The sequence below is a fragment of the Neodiprion virginianus genome, chromosome 4 (assembly GCF_021901495.1).
Source record: "Neodiprion virginianus isolate iyNeoVirg1 chromosome 4, iyNeoVirg1.1, whole genome shotgun sequence".
NCBI classification, from domain to species: domain Eukaryota; kingdom Metazoa; phylum Arthropoda; class Insecta; order Hymenoptera; family Diprionidae; genus Neodiprion; species Neodiprion virginianus.
Genome location: NC_060880.1, coordinates 5090335 through 5108495, shown reverse-complemented (window position 1 = coordinate 5108495; position 18161 = coordinate 5090335). Strand labels below are relative to the sequence as shown.

Below are 18161 nucleotides of genomic sequence, written 5' to 3'. Positions count from 1 at the left end.
AAATGTTGGCAGCCTTTTCCAGCCTCCAGACTCCAGGCTCGATCCTCAGTCCGATGAAACATGCGGTCAAACCGGTTGTCCCGGGTTCTGCCGGTCAGCCTGGTTCATCGGGGTCCTTAAGGCCCTCCGGGTCACCGGGTCATCAGGGTCGACCGGGACTCGACGCAGATCGGCGTTCCGGAAAGGACGCGGCCGACTCGCGAATCGGATCGGAAATTTTTAACCTAATTTAAACAATTTAAATGAATTTAGGGACGTGAAATGATTAAATAAATAAGGAACACGAATTGTCCGACAAGTGTTCTGATACAGATGTTATTTTTATATGCTTATTGCAAGAACATCAGAAAGGTAAAAGTAAGTTTTTGTAAACAGGTGGTTTTCGCGAAATTTAAAGCAAAAAAAAAAATACTGCGCACACACACACTCGTGACATATTCAAAATACGCCTCTTGATAACGGTTATTTAATTATCAAAAGTAAGCTCGCTGGTTATCAGGATGCTAAATTAAACAAGTGACTAGAAATTATCAACACTAAATCACAGCAAGGCTTAGAGTACAACAAAAGTATAGCATAATACGATCACGTGAAATGTAATGAGAATAATGATTGAATGAATAGTGGCAAAGTACACCAAAAAATTCATCATTTTATTATAAAGTTGAGGAACAAGATGCGGTTTTGCATTTCCGTAGATGACGTACTACTTATTGTTTCTGCGACGTTAATAAATAATATAATTGGTCGTAACCAGAAATAAATAAAGAGGAGATATCCTTGGCGAATAAAATTCGGCACGACTGTAACTTGGAACAACTTCTACCTTGTAATGATATAATGAAACTGTATTTTTTATTTTGTTGCCATGTCCATAAATATCGGCAGTTTATTCGGGACTGATCCGACTTGTGTAAAAATATATTGAAACCAGGATTAAAATTGATCGTTGAATGGAAATTACTTGATAAGGGTGGTTTTTTTTCACCCAGCAACGATCCATCCCAGAGAAACCGGAGGGAACGAGTAACCGTATCGAAGGCTAATCGTGACGGGCTTCTAAATCATTTTGGAATTTATCTCGCTCGCGTGTTCGGTTAGAAGGCGCGTGTGTTTGAGCACGCAGCCACCAACCTGGCCGCATTCCGCGGGCGCAGCTCTTCGCCGCGGAATCCGAATAAGGCGCAAACTTTCCGCCGCCTCTGTCCAAGATCGAGCTTCATTAAGGGGTCACATGGGTTTGGAAATTTCAGAAAACAATTTTTTTTCTTATTGCATCAATTTTTATCGAATAATAGAATATTTTTCCAAAGTTTCAAGTCAATTGGAGTAAAAGTCTAGGAGAGAGAAAGAGAGAGAGAGTCTTTGGAACTACGTCTCATTGCATCGTTCTTTTCTGGAATCTATATTTTTTGAAAAAAAACTGAAAAAACAAAAAATAAACGTAGTACCTGAATTGAGAGAAAATAAAAGTGATCGTCTTTTTCGTCTTAACGAAATATCGTTGCCTACCAAAAAAACGGTCTCTTGAAAATATATCTCATTTTTGTTTATATTTTCACCCGAAAGCGACAATTTTTATTACGCCTTATTTTGATATAAAAACGAAAACTCGAAAGCCAGACCTCGTAAGTCTTATCCGATCGAGTTCAAATTTGCGGGGTACTTTTTTCTCAACAAAAACAACAGTTTTACTAGGAATCTTCGCTGAAACAAAGGAAATTCATTTTTTTTTTTCTCGGCGAACCGCTCCAGTACCTGTACTATACGTATTCGTTCATGCAGAACCGAATCGACGAAAGCTCTTTTCGGATACCTGAAAGAAGCATCAACCTCGCGTGTATATTCCCGAGACGAGGTGTTTATTGAGCGATTGCGCCTTTGCGAGAAGAAGAGGGCTTGTCGTGTTTTCTTTGGAGCTGTTGGTGGTGGTGGTGGTGGTGGTGGTGGTGGTTTATAACACTGTAAAGCTCCTAGGGCAAGATCGGTCCGCGGGTTTCTTCGGGTTAAGAAAGCGGCGTGCTTCTGTTATACACACTGTAAGAAAAATAAACTGGCATACTTTTTTCGGGTGTTAATAATAAGTCCGGTGTGTAATGGACTTCCGAAAAGAAATAACTTTCCCTTGTGCCGGCCGTGTTTCGCCGGAGGAAAGGGGGATTAGAACCCGCGGGTAATAATGAACCGGCTACCTGCGCTCACACCTATTCGTATATCGATCAAACGCCTCTCTCTTTCTCTTTCTCTCTCTCTCTCTCTCTCTCTCTCTCTCTCTCTCCCTGTATTTCTCCAGCCCAAACGGAGATTGTGCGAAAAGCCTACGTTGAGGAAATTAGCGAATGAAAAATCAATGTCCACCAAATTGTTCCGAGCTTCGGTTCGTTCTTCGTTTTCCACAGATTTGCAATCAAGTGTCGTGAAGCGTTTTATGGGAAAACTGAAAGCCACACGCCGCACCGTTTCAATAACTTTCATAAATTGTCAACGATCAAACTCGATAAAATTAATTCGAATGATTTTACGCGACGTCGAGCGACTCTACGTACCTTGTGAAGTTTCGTTTTAAAAAAAAAAAAAAAAAAAAAAAAACCTGAATCTAAAACTTTGGCACGCGAATTTAATCTGTCCCAGTTCTTTTTCTACAGTATAGTTATAACAGCTGTAGAGTACCTTATAACTGTTTTCAGTCGGTAAGCGGCTGTGTTATGAATTATTATATATATATATATATTTTTTTTTCTTTACGATGATTATAATGTTACATGAAATTATTATAATGAAATATTGAGCGTTACCACGCCAAGTGAATTTCCACGAGGGTATGAAGCAGGTAAAAATTCCACCACATCGGGTTCTTTGGAAAATATTACCGACCTCTCCTAGAAAATTTCAATCTTTGAAGGTGTATGTAAAACCGGGTCTGTGTCCACCTATTCATGTACATCTTACTTAACGTGTAGGTGTAAGTATACTCACAATTCTTCTCAGCGATACGTGAAAGACGGAAAATGGAAGTACAGTGTGGAGGAAACGGCGTGTATATATAAGTTTATATATACATACATACACATACATACGTATGTATATATCGGAAAGGTCGATTCAACCCGCAAGCCCCGTTGCTTCGTTATTTTCTGAAGCATCAAAAATGCACGAGTTACGCTTGTTAAGGTACACATCGTCTTCGCATCTCGGAGCGGCGGGGTTCGAGAAATCGAGAGGTTAAAATCTAAAAAAAAAAAAAACGGTGGAACGGAGAATAATCAGAGGTATAAAAATGAGGTGTGAAATAATAGAGCGTTCGAGTTTATTGCTCGATGCTTCCGAAGGCGTTCTCTGATTATAATCGATTTGAAAATACGTCCGATCGGCCATAAAACACCTCTCAGATTTAGGGTTCATTTGCGATAATGCGGGGCGGAGAAGAGGTTTTCGAAAGTGTTCCAGAAGAAAAAGTCCCGCATTATGGGCTCGTTAGGTCGTGAGAAGAAAAATTACCAAGCATAATACCGTCAGTTTTTCACTGATTGAAGAAAGAAAAAAGAAAAAAGAAAAACAAAGGAAAGAAAAAATGCCGCTATGAGTTACTCACACTTTCTCATTAATTTATCGGAAATTCGATGGACGGATTCTTGGTCAAATCGATCAATCGGTTGATCAATCAATCAGTCAATCGAACCATCAATCGATCGATCAATCATTTATTCTGTGAGTCGGTCAAGCCTGCCATAATAAATCTGACGCTTAATATCAATGCCGGAGGTTTGAACACATACGAGATTAGAGTTATCGCTACGCACTGCGATCTAAATACCGCGTGTTGGTGAAACGGCGTGAATCTTTATTGTACAAGAGATTTTCCTACGGCATGGAAAAACGAAGCGTGTGTGCCGATCGACGGTGACACAAAGAACGGCTGCTACTTATAATAACTCATCGCTGTTTGTACAAGGGGTCATCGACCTCCTTCCGTCACTCACAAACCCGCGGCGGAAAGTTAAACACACCGTAAGTCCCGCGAGAATACGGTGCAGCTATAAGAAGGAGTGTGTAAAAAAGTGGGGGGGGAAAGGAAAAACCATCGACAAAAGATTAAAAACATTATCAAGAAATCATAAAATATAAATTAAATTTTATAGCCTTCGAATGACGACAACACCAATTGACTCGTGACTGATATTGTCGTTAGAAAAAATTTCACCGATCCGTATTCAGGGTAGTGTGGCTGTCACGCGCCGTAGATCTGGAGTAGGTTCTATTGCCAGCGAAATAGATACATGGACGAGTAGAGAGAGAGAGAGAGAGAGAGAGAGAGAGAAGGAGATCCGGTGTAGCAATTTGTGTCATTACCAATTGTTACAGAGTGGCAGGTCACCGGAGGGATTTGTTCGACTTATGTTACACAGCTGTAAAATCTCGTATGACACGTGTACGTGAAGTTAATGATGTTGAACGTGCAGTCCGCCGAGCGTGTCCACGATGATGTACGCCAAGTCACTCTCCGCTTCGCGCTTGGAAAATAATTTGTTCGTAATGACCAAAATTTGGTCGATAAGTTGACATTTCGTAACCCGATAAGTGTACGAGACCGGCAGTGTTTCATCGTGGAAGGTCAAAGAAGGACATTTTTATGTGATTGATAGCATAAACGTAGCTGCCAGCCATCTTTGGGCTGCAATTTATTATAGGAAAAGAATATGTAATTTGATACGATACAAAGGAAAAGATAAACCAGGTTGGTCGCGTATCAGGGAATTCTAGAATACCTGAAAATGTCATGGAATTCAAAAAGTCTACAATGGTTAGTGAAACGTCAGGAGTTTTTGCGGAAAGTCAGGAAGTATCGCTTACTATATTTTTTTTCATACAAATATATCCCGCAATTTCTTTGAGGTTTAGAAAAATTAGATAGAATACAAATTTTTATTACCATCGTCGGAAGGTTCTCTTCAAACTTTGAATATTCTTAAATATTACCATACACACGATTGTGCATATCGGTTAGATGGGACAGTGTGACAGAAGTGACAGTTCGTAATTTCATGAGAAAGAAGAAAAAATAAAAATAAATGATGTAGAAAATACTTATATTTTTTTTCAATTTGCTATAACTAATATATCCGAATTGGTCAGGGAAAATTATAAGATTTTTGCCTGAAAAACCTGAAAAAGTCTGGAAATTCCGTAGTGGAGATTTAGTGGCCACCCTGATAATCGATGGCTTTTTAATTAAATATTTCCGAGTGCTACGTGCGTTAACAATTTATTTGAGGTTAAGCACACGCTTACCGTACTATACTGTAATTTTTACTATAAGTATAATTATCGTACAATACTTCGCATATTTTCCTCAAATAAATTATAATGTAGCACGTTAGCTACAACATTATATGTACTATGCGTACTGCTAACACTGCAATAAAATTCATTTAAAAAGTGATTTTTTTAAGGGGGGAAACCGGTTTATGAGGTCGAAATTTTGCTGTTTTTCATGATTTTTTTTAACCAGGAATGAATAATCACAAATTGTTTAAACTTGGAGGATATTTGATTTATGTTTTCAAGTACACTTTAAAATTTTTTCAAACGATTTCCGCCGGAAATAGTGGAGTTACCGCGTGCAGTCCATGGGCGATTGCCATTTGAGCATTTGGCTGGCGTACATCCCGGACGTCGCAATTTTTATCTGTAATCATCAGGATTTTTTTTTTTCATTAAAAACATATTTTCTAAGAATATGAACCTAATTTTGATCAAACAAATTGAAAATTGCATGTTTTTGAGGTGTTTGAACACAATGTCATGTTTTTATACTATATTTTTTCATCTTTCTTGCATAAAAACATATATTTTTAATAACAATATAATCCCCGAATTTGGTTCATGTTACATGGAAATGAATAAAGAATATCTACACCAAATTTCAGAACGATTGATCAATAACATTTTGAGCTAGAATGTACGCTAGTCGAAAAAAAGTCGTTTCGAGAAAAACGCGTTTGAAATAAAATGTAGCGAAAACGAGAAATTCAAGGCAGTAATTAATTATAAAACATGCTCATCGGTTAATCAGCTATTCCAGCACCATATAGCAATCCCTCTTCTTGCTCATATGCGTCATTCTATTATTCAATAGCACAACGGTATTGAGGCAGGTAGCTGGAAAAGAAGGGCCTGGGCGACCGCTCCGTTATAATTACCGTGCGCTTCTTCACAGAACCGACGGGCGGTCACTTAAGTGCTCATTGCATTCGAACTAATGGGAATTTTGCTTTGAAATTTTGACCACATATTCTTGAATAGTTATACTAACGATTCATGCAATAAAAAAAGACGATTTTTCGATCGGTGTAAACTGGTTTCCCCCCTTAAACAAGCAAAAAGTTTCCTCGGAGTGCACCTCGTGCGGAAACGAACCATAGACAATTATTTAAAAGGGAGAGGAAACCGATAGTCGATGGTTAAGCTTGTTCTCCTGAATGTCGTTCCACAGTCGAATATGAAGCAAACTGTTCTGGCGTGCAGCCAGAACCCTTTACAGCTCTCTGACTATGTGCTTGTGACCCGGAATGAACGCACACGCTTTACACCCACTTGTGCACCCACACCATGGTGGGGTGTCCTGGGCACGGATCTTTGGCACGAAAGGTTAGACGACCAAAGCAACTACAACCGAGGTACCAACCACCCTGAACACTCTACAATCCCTCTCTTTCTCTCTCTACGAGTATTTTTCTTTGTCATTCCGAGTCCATTGCGGACCCTTATATGCTCTAATTTTTAGACTAACGCCAAGTTCAAACTGCCGAAGAGAAATTCCTGGGATGAATTGTCCATGGCGTGTGTTTCTTGTCCTGATAAAGCGTTTGAGCCTTTGATCACATCTCTCTGGCGGTATGCAGAGCACCGCGGCTTCGTGGATGATGATCTCGTTTCCTCTTCCGTTTCATTCGCGATGGCTTAGTCGGGAAATATCCTGTTCGGGTGACGGCAATAAAGTGAGTATCAAATACGTGGCCGCAAGCAATGAGACCGAGACTCCCGGCCGCCGCGTGCTTTACACACTGTTCTCATTTGCACAACCGCAAGTGAATTGATGCATGAATTATGCACCAGCTGGAGTGATGCACAGATTTCCTGTACTTGGGAACACACCAGCTTTAGACGGTCTGGAGGAGAAACGAGGAAAGACCTTGACAAAGCACCATCTGCACGATGGTTCGCTGCGCTTAGATATGGATCCTCTTTCTTCCTTCTTTCCTTCATTCATTCATCGTTACGCAAGACGGGATGATGACGCCGTATGTTTGATCCCATTCTGATATGTAATCCAGAGAAATATTACGCGAGCATATTGGATTTCTCATCTCGTGCGTAGCATGAATCATCGTCCGTCGAGTTACGGTGATAAAACACCTTTTGCAACGCTATTGTTTGAATGGAAGTAAAATAAAAAATGATTAGAGGAAAATGCAGTGGAATTCGACGCTTCAGCTGTACTGTTTATGGATCTAGTGTATCGGCATATGTAGGTACCCAACGCAGTACATCGAAGGAAGTCTGACGCTAACGTAGTACGTGGTATGATGTACCTCATACGGTTGTTCGCTGGCTACCGGGGATAGAAACACTTTGAGAGCATTTTTCTCCTTTTATTCCTTTCTTTGTTCCATTCTTTCTGTGTTCCAAGAAATATGCCAATACGAATAAGAAGCTCGTGTCTCTCAAATTTCCTTCAACTCCCCTGGGCAAAGCTGAAGATACACACTACCGTTGTTTCACCACCGCTACATCCATGTACCTGCCGGATGAGTTGCTCCCAGTTTTACCTTTCCCCAACTCTAAGTCCACCCGCTCTCACTCCTCCGCCTCCTTTTCCTTCCTTGTGGACTTCGTATTTTCTTCACTTGCTAATCATTATTACTTTCTTGTCCTTTAGTACTAACGTAACTGCAAACCTCTCCCGATTATAGTCGTGATTAATCACCGACTGCAATCATGAGCTGGAGTCTAGGAAAGACGGGATATACCAATAGTGAACTTGTAATTATTATTTCAGTCAAATGAAATATTATTACCAATGGTCGTCTCTTCGTATTCTAAACAGGTTCATTCAATAATTACAATATATAAAAGGTTCGAGCAATAATTCATGACGGTCAATTTATTTGATTTGTAAATCGTTATATAGGATTCACGATAAATCTTTGCAGTCTAACTTTCATTCATCCATCCATCTCTCATTCATTCATACATGTATAATTTCTCACTTGTTCCGACAGTGTGTTAAACATTGTTCATGCCAGTATACTAATTATCGTATTTTCGTAGAGAGCTCCTTACTTCTTCAAGATACTTTTAATGAACACGTCGAACTTTACACGAGTTTCAGAAAATGTTTGAAATACGTTCATCAAGTATATTTTACACGTCGTGCTTCCAATAGAGGGACCGAGCAAGCGAGATAGCTGCTTTCGAGAAGACAGATCTAATTGCCGAACGAGTACGTCACGTGATTGACCCTATTAGTCAAATTATCTTCACAACATTATCATTCATTGTTATGACTCTCAGCGGGAATACTTGAATCGTTACATACTTGATCTACAGTCGACATTATTTTTACAGCACCAATTTGATCTTGTACAATGGTTCCAAGAATAAAGATTAGTCATTCAGAAGCTACGTAATCGATGAAACTGACTTGAAGAGGTCCTCTTTGGGTTTTGCTTTCCACCATTTACGTTGAGCATATTTTTTTTTACTCCTCCCGCAACAGGGTCATTTCCTTTGGTTATCATCGTAAGAAGCGCGTGCCGAACTTTCCCGTCAAACTTTGAATGAAACTTTTCGTTTCATTTTAAGTTTTTACGACCCTGCAATTTATATACCAACCAGCCGACCCACGCTGCGACACCGGCTTCCACAAATTCCTAATACCTACCTACCTACCAACCTACCTCGCGGACTCCGCGGTGTATAAACTTCCTTTCTCGGCTAACTGTTCCAGAAATAACTTTCCCGGGCATCAAGCCATCCCAAAGAGCTGCAGATTATTCACTCGCAGTCGATCGTTACGCGACTCTCATTCAGTTTCTACCTACAAACGACCGAATCTTATTAACCCGCAACCTTACGCGAGGGATTATCGACGCTAAGCGAACACTTTACACAGTCTGCGATTAATTCCACCCAGCTGATTAAATAGTTACGCGATATTGATTCATCCTCGGTTTATACAAGGTACAGCTTAGTAATGCCCAAATAGTGGGTAACGCGTTTCAAGCAAACAGTAATATTCGTAATGAAAATGATGGGCACGTGGCACGTTTCGCGCATCAAATCGAGCGCTTCGATCGCCTCTGCGTTTTATAACGGCACATTTTCACCATCGATTTTTGTGTCAAATACAAAATTGTATAGAATCGCTATTTCCGGTGAGAATGGACTCTCGTTTTTATTTTTGTCCAGCCGAATTACATGCTACTCCTCTACTTATTCAACCGACTTTTATACTTCGGTGAAACTCCGTAATTATTGTTACCGATATATCGTGTAATGTTAACGTTAAGTGCTGATAACGATCATCAGGTGTCCATATGTGCCGAGCAATAGCATTTCGGATACTTATGTCTTATCGGTAAAAGCTTTTTGTACGCGGAAGATCTCCTTCAATATATAGAATCGTTGAATGTTTCGGAGGTATGGATTATTTGACCTTAAAGCAGTAATGCGTTCTTTGTTTTGGAATACTCGTGTCATTTGAACTTGAATCGTCCGACAAAAACGCGCCGATACAATTCCTGTAACTCCTCCATTATGCAGAAACTCTGCGCTAATGGACGGATCCATAAATTGTGCCACGGACGAGAAATAGCGAAATTTACGCTGGCATATAGACATAAGGAGTAGAAATTGGGTGGGTACTTGAAAATGTCTCAGACGGTGGATGATCCTCGTTACGAACACCCTTGCCACGACGCGGATGGCGGTGGCAGAGCGGCGCTTGTTAAACGTGATCGAAGTAGGAATCAACCCCTCGGCATTGAAGTGGGTGTCGGTGATCAGTACGGGGCTGGCGAAGCGGCTCGCTATCGAGAAATCGGACGATTTCCGTGCAGCCCGTGACCCAAGGTTAGGGGTTGGCGGTAGAACGAGGCGTCAAGTGACAGAGGCTGGGCTTCATCGTCGTCCGAACGTCCAGCTTGTTATAATTCGATTATGAGCTTTCGATCAGTCCCGCAGCGCCGAACGGGCGAACACATGATCATGATCGACTGCAGGAGTCGGGTCAATTAGTCGGGGATCCGGTGAAACATCGCCAATCGATGGACAAATTTTCGAGCACAGAGGATGATGGATCGGCTGATCGTTTAAAGTCCCGTTTCGTTCAAGCCATAGTTGCACGTTCTCAACTAGGACGCCACTGCGGCACCGGCTGCTCGTCCAAACAAGGCCTTACAACAGCTGCAGTGCGACTGATGCTGCACCGCTCCTATTCTTGGTAAGGGGTCAGATTCCGACGCTATAAGTCAATGCTAATTAATTGGGTCAACTGGATTTTCCCCCGGCCATAAGACGGATGGTTATGGAGCACCGGGTCTGATGGTCTTGGTCTCGCAACGTGACCCCTCAATGGATCATCGGTCAAACGCTGATCGTTCCGCGTGTGTTTTTCTCTTAGTCCGACCGTACCTACTCCAACATTGACCTGAAGAAGATAATAGGCGCGTTGAAGAAACAAGCTCTATTGGCAAAAGTGGTAGAGGTATGTCGGCTTGGAAGCGAGGCGCATGGACGTTAAAGTCAGCTGAATCATCCTCCGTTGCACGCTGAGCTCTAGCTTTAGAACGCTGCTAGTTTCCCAGTTACAATGTTTGTGGAAGTAATACACCACCTATACGCAAGGCCGTAAACGCGTTCGCCACCGCATTAATCATTCCTTGACACGTGACGCCTACCATATATCCATCCTCTGCTTTGTGTGTGTGTGTGTGTCTACTATAACGTGGCGGAGGTACTCGGTGCTGTCTGACGATGTTTAGCCATACCCGTCTCATCCTATAACCGGCTATCCGGCCAAGTTTCGTTTCGATTAATCTAACTTGGCCTAGACATCCTTCCGATGGTGATTATCCCGGCGTAAAGCGCCCTGCCATCCTGATCTGGGTGACAGTTTTCGAGCGGTGAGAGAGGGGAAACACCTTTTTGGCCTGGGAGCCAAACGGAGAGAAGGACGAAAGGGAGGACACACTGGGGAAAACACACAAATTGAACGGCAAAGTGTATTCCAAGGTGATAAAAGTCTTCGGCTCACTCAGCTCCTTCGGGACCGCGATTGAAACTCACGGGCTTCTGCCGGGGCAGGCCTCAGCAGTCGTTAACCGTCCGACTCGATGACCGTTTTCGATACAGTCCTGGTGTACCGCCTTTTCAGCGCTTCTCGAAGGACGGCATGCATCGCACCCCGCAGGGTCTTCTTTTCCCCTTATCTTTATGGATTTGATCATGAAACTGGGTACCCTGCAGACCCAACGTTTCTTCTTTATCCTTCTTTGGATTTGATCATGTAACTGGTACCCTGGCGACCCGACGTTTCTTCTTCAGCCTTCTCTTGGTCTTGCTGATCTTTCGAGTATATTTTTGTCTCTCAAGTAACGCGCGACTCATTCATCCATATTAGAGTCACGAAACAGCTTATCCGAACGAAATCGAGCGTAAGAAAGGCTGATCGCTTATAGCTGTTCCGAAAGGCCAAGTGTCTGACACGTGTTCCTCGAAATATGGTCGTATAATTGACATGCCTTATACGTTTTGTAGCCAAGGAGGTGACGGGGAAGGGCAGCGTTCGATTCCCTCTTGGTTCGTCTCGATCAACCGTGCCATTGCAGGTGTGGCTGAGTTCACGGTCGAACAACTCTCTAATTTCAAGATTGCTCCGGCTTGTCGTCCTCCCCAAACTTTCGGAGATTCGCTTGCAAAATCAGAAAGACGTTTCGGCGAATATACGCCATTTCCGTCACCACTGTCACCGTCGGAATTGACACTCCCGTCAGTGGTTATTATGGTAGTCGAAGCTCATTTCGTTTCTTCTATCACTCAATTAATCGGATTCCGAAATCGATTTCAACCAAGTTTTACGTGTTACGTGTAGGTTGATGCGACTTCACCGCAAATCCGTTTCACTGAAACAGAATTCATAAATTCTCAAATATTTTATAGTTGCTAATTGTGTTTTTTGCTATGCTATTTCACTAACGCTCAGGTTTTCTCTTCTTTTACAGGTCAGCCGGTGCTGTAGTCTCGTCTCTACTGAAGGTGAGTTTTTAGCCACATATATTTTCTTTCCACTCTTTCCTCTACTCAATTTGCTAGGTTATCGTTTCGCGCCTAATTTGTTTCCTAAAATTATTTTCACTCTTCTCTTTATTATAGTTGACATATCTTTCGTGTTGAATTTCACTAAACGAATTGCTTTTGGATATATTATATTTCTTGACCTGGTGACAGATTTCGTTTAGGCTAAAAGTATAGTATACGACAAGCACTCTGAAACATCTGTTCTCAAATACCCTCTTATTTTTCAAAAGTTTCACCTTGAGGATATGTTTACATTGTCATTGGCGGGTTTTGTAACATACACATGACATTTATTTTCCGCTCAAACTTGAGATAGTTCCAATAATTCTCAACAGTTCTTGGCTTCGATTCGCGGCTGCGTGTATCGACGTGTAATATTTTCGTCCAGCCAATTGACTTCATCTCATGTTGTAAACGCAGCCGCGTATACGCCTGTCACGCAGACGAGGGTACATGTGTGATTGCGTAAGAAAGAGGAGACTAGGAATAAAAGAAAAAAAAAATTACAAAGTAAGTTTAAACAGGCACAGTATACTCTCAAGGTATACACAGCTGCGCAACGATCATTGATGAACACGTTACATACATCGGCGTTATGTAATGTTTGCAAAAGTGATGACGTACGTTTTGCGATATTCGCGGTGGAAAAATTTTCAGTATCGCATCATTGGCTGCTGCAGCCATCGAAACTTGGATCGAAAGCTTTTCTTTTGCAATGTTTACAGAGAAAGGAAAAATTTCTGGCAGCATTATTTTCGTTTCTTACATAGTTTCCGGATCATCGCGTTTGCTGAATCGATACACGCGAAATGGGAATCTTACAAATTATGATTGATCGCTACTTTCCCGCTCCAGCGTAGCGGACAGTGATCAATCGAGCCATCTAGCCAGCAGCTCGCTTCTCGGCGCTGATCGATTGCCCGAATTCGCGTTCTCCTGCCCGCCTTACCAACCAAATTTTAATTACTCTCCTTCGCAAATTGCTGTGTTCCTTTGCCGGTGTCGATATCCACCTTGTAGATCCGGTTCACGTGCGATGAGCCCTCGCCAAAAACAAATTTCCCAACGAAGAAGAAGAAGAAAAAGAAGAAGGAGGAGGAGGAGGAGGAGGATGGAAGAGATGAGACCGTACTCCAGTTTTTCCTTGCTACTCTGTCGACAGATCATCATGCATCCATCCCATTCGACCTCTCACAAGGAAAGTATCCCAGGTCGATCTCTCCGATTTAATTTCTTTTGCAATAAGTTGTAGTAGAGTAAAAACTAAACGAGACGTATTTTGTTTCATCTGCCATTAAACACTTTTAAGGGAGTGAAACCATCCTCCAAATTAAGGCATGTCAAGAGGTGATTTGGTAGTTTCTTTTTTCAATTGAGGAAATTACATTTTCCATTTCTCGTTATGAGAAAATTTTTCCAGTTGGATTGGTTAAAAAATATTACGTTCTTGTGGGTGAAACTGCCGAATCACCCCTTGACATGCCTTACTTTGGAGGGTGGTTTTACCCCCTGAAAGTGTTTAGTGGCAGATGAAAGAAAACACGTGTCGCTTAGTTTTTAATCTACTGTAACATATTGCAAAAGAAATCAAATCGGAGTGATCGACTTGGGATACATTCCTCGTAAGTCGCAGACTGCTCAAAGGTCCGTCATTACGCGTCTTCCAATCTTCAGAACATCGCCTTGCACGGTGATACACGGATAGTTGGAATGCCAACTCGACGTGCGACGTTCATGAAATACGTATTCGTAGGACATGTCGATGTAGAGAAGCTCTCAACTGGCGTCCCGATAGGAATGAAGATACCACGCGGCGTTGGTCTCGCCTGGTCGTTGGCCTCCGGAAGCCTCCGAAGGCCGCGACTTCTATCGACGTTGTCAGCCCACCCTAGTCGCCTATCTGTAACCCACTATTATACACAAGCCACTTATGTATATATTATATGCAAGACACTTAAGGCCCGGCCTGCTCATCCTCCTCATCTGCTGCATCCCACAAGAAGCACGGATCTTCATTGTGCATGTAACAAGCAGACATTACGGTACATGACCACATATTACACGTCGGGACGTTTTTCACCTGCCGCAGTCGCGCTTTCTACGGTTTCAGTCGGCATATGGGATTCGCTTTTTGGGCTTCTTATCGGATGTGAATTGTTTGGCCAGGCAGATCAGAAATTTGTAGGGTATGATTCGTACTTGACAGTTTGAAGTTCATTCCAATGAGACAGTAATGAAACATGTTTTCTTGTTATATAATTCAACACACAACTCTCGTTCCTAATACCTGTATCGAGCTATGATGTATGCAGACATTCGATTAGCGAACTCAATGCATTGTGTGTAGATAATAATTTCTCAGGAGAGGGAAATTCATTCGACAATCACTGAAGTGTCGAGGAGACTTGTAACTTCTATAAAGTTTCATGAATGTATATGGGATTTTCTTTACCCTAGATTAGCATACAAATATGAACGCACTGATGAATAATGAAGGTCGAAAAAAATTAACCATGTCAAAAATATAAGTGCTTTTCAATTTTTCCAACTGTACGTTCTGATATGATTGGTCCACTTGTCTAAAAACTGTTATATTCTCGAACGTCTTAGTTTTCTCGCGCAAGTATGTACAGGAACATAATTTGTTTTTTAATCGCAAACACTGAAGAATCCGACAGTTATTCAATCAATTCGTCGATTCCAAGGCTGAGAAATGTGAGAAGAATCAATGAAAAGTTTTGGAACTTCCTATATTTTCGATTCGAGAACCGAGACCGTTGATTCTACAGAAAATTTAGCAACTTGTATTGTTCCACCGGTGACAAAAATCGGCTTATTCGAAATGTTCAGTGAATCCTACCGAAGCAGTCTGAAGCACCTCGTCCAAGGGTGTGGGTATCTCCTGGCATCTATAGCCTCGGGCGATCAGGTAGAGAGGCTTGATCGAGCCGCCTGTCACTCAAATCCTGCTTTCCGGTAAGCTTGGGTAGGATTGGCGTGATCAGTGGGCTCTTCGCTCAATCGGTTTTCGGCTGTAGTTCTTCTCCGGATAAGAGAAGATTCTCCCGAATCGAGGGAAACTTGCCATCTAAAATCCAAGAAATTCCAACCGTCCACCTTTTGGGGTGGCTTAGTCACTGGATAAAAAATACAACCCCTGCCTAAAATCGTCGGTCATCAATCGTCCCGGCTGACCGAACTTTTTTTCAGTCTTTTTTCAAACCGAGAAGAGATGAATAGTGTGCAGACTACTGCACCAATTCTTATTTCATTCCGTGAAAGCATTCAATCTTTTACTTTTGGTCGACTTCGAAGCACCTTCGATTTTGCTTCACTGTATTTTTCAATCTCTGGTCGACAGCTGAACTTTCGTACACTTATCAATCATGTACCGAAGAACTTGAATTACCAACGGAGTTCAAGGAATCGATTTGAGGTTTGCTGACTGTGAAATTACGGTGGATACACGGTACAATATTCATCTGGCGTATTCACAGTCTCTTTGATGTATCTAATTCAAGGACTGCTTGTCCAGTTTGCGAATAAAATTTCGAACCACGCCCCTTCGAATACCTCGTCTATTAATTGAACTCCTAAATATGTTAGCCAAGAACGTCTGCTCCAGTACACCTAGCAAACTAATCAGCGGGGTCTTTGATGTTTGCGGTTTCTCCCCCTCGTCGTTTTGATCCGTGAACCTTGGATGCTCTGCAATTCATTCGTACCTCATCGACTCGAGGATTTGTAGTATTCACAGCAATTCTTCCCGAAGTAGAACTTTTCTCCAACGCTATCAAAGCGTGAGGTTTCCTCAATTCATGCATCTCAGAGTCGATCGAATTCACGTCAATTTTTCTTTTCAATTACTCGACAAGTTCTCTATCCATGATCCCTACATTTTGGAACATTGTCACGGTGTCGGGAACACTTCAGGGAAAGTTTCCAACCATCGCTGCACATTCTCTTGGAAATCAAACTCATCTGCACCCATAGCGCGATACGTGATCCGTTTGAGCGAACGCGATTCTTAGACCTCTTCGACGATTCGTTTTTCTCGAATCTTCTTGCTGCACTAAGATTTATTCCCATTCATTCGTACGCGTTGTTGATTTTTCGCCAATTCTTTCTCGCACGTTCTCGTATGGCAGGTCGGCGGACGGTATCTGAATTAACGACGCAACGTCGGCGCGTGGGCGGAGCTTTAATAGCCGGAATAGCCATCCTGTACATGTGTGTAGTCTAGGTAGTGTGTGTGCGCGAAGAAACAGTGTTTTTTCTCTTCTGCTTTCTCCCTCCTTCCACTCGTACAGCCGTTTCCGAGCCAACCGATTAACCGCGATCGATTTTACCATTAACTTGACTGACGGGGAGAGCGAGGCTCTCCTGATGTTGGCGGGTGTTTCTCTCTCTCGTCAGGTGTCGGGCACGTCACTCACTACCCACAACCCTGTGAGGCGATGCTGTGGGAGGGGGAGAAGATCCATTGTTTCGACGTTTCCGTTTCGCGGCAGCCTCCGTAGTATATTATCATTCGTAATAGGTGAGACTTCGAGTAAGGGAGTCCCGGAAAAACGAGGGAGAAATAATAAAACCAGGTTGAAAGTAAAGGAGCAAAATGAATCGACGACGATCGTATGAAATTCCATCAATTTCGATACGCTGAAAAGTTCATTTAAACTCGTTTCGTGACGCCGATAGCGTGTCGTTCTTGCGCGGTTAGAAAATTCAATTGGTTTTAAATATAGCGTAAAATTAAGAAACAATCTACTAAGAAATACTTTTTTTATGCTCTCGTGATTGGATCGATTAATGTCCTAGTATAAAAATGACTTATTGCCTTGTTTCGCACGCCGTGCGGAAATTTATTGCACCTATTCTTGATGGAAACGATCGAATACCATCAGGTTACACTTATTACCTTCAAAAATTCAGACGCGAAAATGTTATTCCAGATAAGATGCTCGAAAAGAACGAACTTTCCGGAGGTTCGCAAAAAAAAAAAAAAATAAATAATAATACAACGTGTTCTAGCAACACCATACCCAAACAGCAGAAAATAAATAATTTGAACAACTCGCGTAATGTGCATACTTGCGACGTTGTCAAATGTACAACCTAACCAAAATTAGAATCGGATTTTTTTTTTAGACGACGTTTTTAATTATTAAATGTCGGACAACACTCACAAAAATTTGATATATTATTCCTAAGTATCCATTTTACCTTATTCAATAGTTTTTCCCCGTCCTAAACATCTTATTCTAAAACAATCAACCTGAAACTATCACTTTTTATCCCAGTCCCTGTATACACAGTATAAAATAGCTCAAATGTGAGGGAAAAAAAACTCAGTAACTAAACGGTAAATCATTTTGAAACTTCACAGGATTGTTTAAAATTAATCAAAAAATTACATGATTAACACTCATGTGAATTAAACATCCCTGAAATTACTGCCCAACTACCTTAACTCGCGAACGGAGAAATCTCATTTCGTGACATTCGCTTGATCACCGTTGAGACGAACACCTGCAACAGCGCGCACGCATCTTCAACATTTATCCATCTAATCTTGGTTATTAGTGTATAATGCACGTTTGTGCATTTCACGTGTGTAACGAGAGAGAGGAAGAGAGGGAGAGAGAGAGAGAGAGAGAGAGAGAGAGAGAGAGCTATACTGCAGCGGCGCAGAGGCGGAACGGAACGGAACACAATGCGGCATTGTGCATTTCGCTCGGAGCAGCGCTGCATCTTTGAGTAAATAATTCGGTTGCATTGTCCACCGGCCATTCTCTATGATT

At 41.8% G+C, this 18161-nt stretch overlaps 1 protein-coding gene across 2 annotated transcripts in view; it reads left to right on the top strand.

The window, feature by feature from the left end:
- Positions 1 to 18161, top strand: part of LOC124302157 (putative polypeptide N-acetylgalactosaminyltransferase 9) — a 196301-nt gene that overhangs the window by 3578 nt on the left and 174562 nt on the right. For both annotated transcript variants that reach the window (XM_046758001.1, XM_046757998.1), the window contains exon 2: positions 12285 to 12318. The gene's annotated coding sequence lies outside the window, so the exon portion shown is untranslated. The remainder of the gene's footprint in view (positions 1 to 12284; positions 12319 to 18161) is intronic.